The sequence below is a fragment of the Micromesistius poutassou genome, assembly GCF_964030765.1.
Source record: "Micromesistius poutassou genome assembly, chromosome: 17".
Classification (NCBI taxonomy): domain Eukaryota; kingdom Metazoa; phylum Chordata; class Actinopteri; order Gadiformes; family Gadidae; genus Micromesistius; species Micromesistius poutassou.
Genome location: NC_140287.1, coordinates 3684522 through 3689521, shown reverse-complemented (window position 1 = coordinate 3689521; position 5000 = coordinate 3684522).

Here is a 5000-nt window from a genome sequence, read left to right as displayed (position 1 = left end):
AGAAAGTCAGAGAGAGAGAGAGAGAGAGAGAGAGAGAGAGAGAGAGAGAGAGAGAGAGAGAGAGAGAGAGAGAGAGAGAGAGAGAGAGAGCGTGAGAGAGACAGAGAGAGAGATGGATAGACAGAGAGCTAGATAGCCAGACAGGCAGGCAGACAGACAGAAAGAGAGACAGAGAGAGATGGATAGACAGAGATACAAAGAGCTAGATAGACAGCCAGACAGACAGAAGGAGAGAGAGACAGAGAGAGATGGATAGACAGAGCTAGACAGACAGAAAGGCAGACAGACTTTTTCCTGTATCGCATTAAAAAGCCCATATGTTACAGTACAAAACGGCTTTTCTCGCTCTGAAAAGCATTTTACGCACATAAAAAAGTTGGCCTCATGGAACGTGCTGGCATTCGCTCAAAACCTATTCTACAATGGTCCATTAGAGGTGGAACACAAAGACTTTACAATACCAGCAAACAAAGGGGGAGATTGGTGCACATAACAAGGCTTCATCAGACGCTTATTCTGTTAGTAGGGAATTGAGAGTCACTGCTTGCAAAACATGTGTCTCCTGTTTGTCTGCATATGCTTTAGACGTTTTGGGGTTTCTTTGTCTCCCTTTGGTTTGTCCGGTAAACAATATAATAGATAAGAATGGAGCTTCAGGAAAGCTTGAGCTGCAAAGCGAGGTATGGAGAGCAAAAAACCCATTTGTTTATGGTTCTCTGATTCCATAATTGATGTGATTGAGTTCTAACTCTCTGACTGCTTCTAAAATATTGTCATGGCATTGGGGAAAAGGAAATCACACTGATATAGATTGATATCAACACCATATTCATCTCAAGGAAGGAATCACCCACAGACAATTGTGTTTATGTTGCGTGAGCCTGATTCCACCTCCAACCTTCAGAGAGAGTATCATGTTTTTACTTCTTACCTTAAAAGTAAAAGGTGGGGAAAGGTAGGCACACAGCAGCGGATGTAATAATGACAGGAATCAAATGGTTCTGAAGCACCTAAATGTAGAACAATGCAGAAACAAAGGGAAGACCTTTGTCCATGCCATCAACAAAACCCAAATGACAGCGAAATGACCCTGGATATTAAGCTGAATTCCCTCCTGGATGTGCAGTCTGTCAGGGGATCTCTCCCCTCCCTTAAGGGATCGGTTGTGCAGATAATAACGATTGCGGTGCCTGTTAATGCATGTTAACTCTTGAACAGCATGATGCAACAAGGGGAACAGGTGATGGAGGAGTGTTCACTACCTCACACCCCGGGCTGTGCCTAAAGGTATGAATAAATTGCTTGTGGCTTGTGAAAAGTAGTCATGACAACTCAAGCCCACTTTGCAAGAAAAACTAAAATATATCTGGCCCCGGAAAATCTGCAACAGCCATCTGAGAGAGAGTGTTAGCCAACAGTAAACAAGTTAGCCAAAACACACACACCCACACGCATAAACACACATACAAAATTAAACACATATAATCAAGTTTGTGTCTAACGTGCCTGTGTGGCGGGCGTGTGTGTGCCTGTGCGCGTGTCCCTGGTAAGTGTGTACGGTATGTCTGTGGTCTTCCACTTCCCTAGTGATGGAAACTTGAAGAGTCCCAACGTACTTATGTAACTCATGTGATCACGTTCACACAACACATTCTCACTCCGTGTTCATCAAAAAAACAACGCCAGGGGCATTTGGCGTTAACTGCTGACGCAAAGGGTGTCAGCAGTGCGTCTTCATTCGACGCAGGGGGTTTGTGATCCCTCCACGGCGATATCTGACGCCCAGGGAAAGCGCTCCTGCGTGTGCATTTAGGGTTAGGGTAGTAGTGGTTAGGGTTAGGGTTAGAGTAGTAGTGGTTAGGGTTAGGGTTAGGGTTAGGGTTACGCACTTATCACTGTTCGCCATGGAGGGATTACATTGTAATGAGTTGAAAACCCCCTGCGTCGAATGAAGACGCACAAGGACACCCTTTGCATCAGCAGTTAACGCCAAAAGCCCCTGAACAAGCGTTGATTTTTGACGAACTCGGAGTGAGACTGCGTTGCTTTGCACCTCCTGGGAGGGCCGAGGATCTCAGTCGGGAAGCTGCTTTTGATGCCAGTCGAAATAAATCATAAACGCAGGATGATACCACCGGTCAGCGAAAAAGAGAGGACTGCATGCAGCCGCCTGCTGGTCGGTCGAACACACAGTATAGGCCGGAGTGTACCGCTTGTTATTGCTCCTTCAGACAGGATCTATGGGGCTCAGGAGGTAGAGCGGGTTGACTGGTAACCGGAAGGTTGCTAGTTCAATCCCCGGCTCCTCCTAGCTGAGTGTCGAGGTATCCCTGAGCGAGACGCCTCACCCTGACTGCTCCTGATGATGTAAATGTATGGGAAACTTACAACGGAGGTAAGAAGGGAAGACTTTTTTCCCATGCACCAGTGTTCCAACTGGCGTTTCTTTCCCTGCCTCTCGTACCAGCCGCTAAACGGACCTTCCTTGTCGGAGAGGTTCAGTTTTAGCATGACGCCCACACACTTACACACCTACACCTACACACTGACACACACACAAACACATGTATACACTTACACAGCTAAACCTACACACACATCTACACACATACATTAACACACACGCTAACACACACAGCCACCCCTACACCCACATAAACACCCACCTCCAGACATATAGACACGTCCTCACATACCTACACCTACCCACACATTTTTCTTGTGATTTTTATATAAGAAGCCCATGAGAAGAGGGATGATTGGGGGGTAGCTGCTGAGCTGACTGAGCTGAACAGTCATTAGGGGAAAAACCTGACGCTGACTGAAGACCAAAAAAGGCTGCTTTATTGTCGCCTCCATTGTGCAGAGCCGACACTAGAGAGTCTGGCTGTCTGAGATGCGGGCGACTATTAATGATAGAAAAGCAGCAAGGGGGGGGGTGGACGACACAGAGCACACAGCAGTATTACTCAAAAAGGTCAAACCGGATGAATAAAAAGAAGAAACCATCCAGGTTCATGCATACTCAGAACAGAAATCTAGCTAGGTGTGAAGAAATGCGCATTTATGTGAAGAGTGTCTTCGTAATGGTTATCTTTAAATTTCACAATGCTTCCACACAATACAAAGGGAAAAAAGAATAGATGCTTTAATTGATTTGATTAGACACAGGTGAACGGGATACGCATGCCTAGCAGATCTATGCTCCTTATAATTATATAAAAGGGGTAAAGTCTTACCAAAAACAACAACAAAAACAGCAACCATCAGGGTGCTTTGTGCGGAAAATGTGTTTGCCGAACGGACCAGTACCCCAGCAAATTTCTAGAACTTGACTTCAAGATTCATGGACACCCCGCTAGTCTTCGCTGACAGAGCGTTCAGTGAGCGGACTGAGACCCGCACAGAGTTCAAAAGAAGCTAGTCCGCAAAGGGACCTCGTCGGTCTCAAACAGCCTGAATAAAATCTTCTTATTTTGAAAAACGCTGCCCACTGAACGCTTGATCTCAAAAAATGTGATCATATAAAGTTCTTTGGACCCCATCAGGTGTCCAAAGAATGCCATGCCAATTATTAAAATACAAAAAGAAAAGTAAAAGTAATATGTGTCAAATAAGAGAAGAATAGAAGTGTCTAGCTGCTGCCTAGAGCTCTAACGACATCACCCCTGATGTGTTCAACCTTGGCCCCCTGCAGACTCTACTCACTCTAAGTGGATTTTTTTGCCGTTTTCGTATCACTCCACAAGTAGTCCCAGCGTATTCAGTTGCTAAGCGACATCAACGTCTTTGGCTATTTCTCTGCTGATCAACACTACGAATGCTGGTAATGAATTGTGAAAAGACACACTGTGTGAAGTTATTTTTTTTGTTTTGGCCGTGTAATAAGCAGGGTAATGTATATATAATGTATGTATTCACCCTGTCGGGGCTTATTTTACAGATAATGACCAGCGTTCTATACATTATCCCTTACTTAATCCATTGTAAAACGATGAGGGGTGTATCATTTATTCATCTTTTCAAGTCTTATTTTAATGATCGAGTCATGTTTTCTTGTTATATTCTCAATATTATGGAATGGTATTAGTATATCAGACAATCAGAGTAGACTACTTTTCCCAAACTCTGGCCAACTGATCAAAGTAATCTGAATGTGATTTGATCACAACAGAAAAGCCTTTCTAACCACACTTATGTTATCCACACTGAGCTCTAGATCTTCATTTCAAATTCAGTTAGTATTTAATTGAAAATTAATAAATTAACGCATAAGAATCAAGAAATAAAGTCATAAAGTTCTACAAAAAGGTCAAAACAAAGTGACTGAGCATAACAGAAAAAAAAATTTTTAAATGGGCAATAATGGCAGTAGTCTGTTATCCATCTTTACCCTCTAGCTCCGTTGAACCACTTCCATTAGTATCATCCAGCAGGAAAAACAGCAAAGCTCAAGCCCCTAGTGAGCAATGGTGGGGCATCCACTCGCTCACATACTTACATAAACTGTAGTCCGAAATTAGTGTGAATTTCAATTTTTGTGGCGAGGGGGCAGCAGATGTGGTCTTTGGCACACTGCCTTCCAGCCTAAAATACTCAAAAAACATTATGATGGTAGGGAATGTGAATTAAAAGCAAGCTATGCATGTCTGTTGGTGTATATGTTGGTTACCTTTATACGTTTCAGCAATTCACTGTGTGTATCCATAATTGCTATCTAGTTCCAGGTGTGCGTGAGATAGGGTGAGAGATTGGAAAGATGAAGCCTTTTTTCTCATTTGAAAATCCACTTTGAACATTTGAAAATGCACTTAAATGTCCACGTGGGCACATATACTCCCACACACATAAACGTTAAGGTTTGGCTCATTTGGTAGGACCACTGCTTTATAGAGATCATAGGGTAGGCTATCAAACTGACTCAGTGAGGGAAAACATTGTGTATTTCTACTTATATTGTGTTATATTCTTTCTTGTGGTCTACTTTCGCGTAAGTGTAC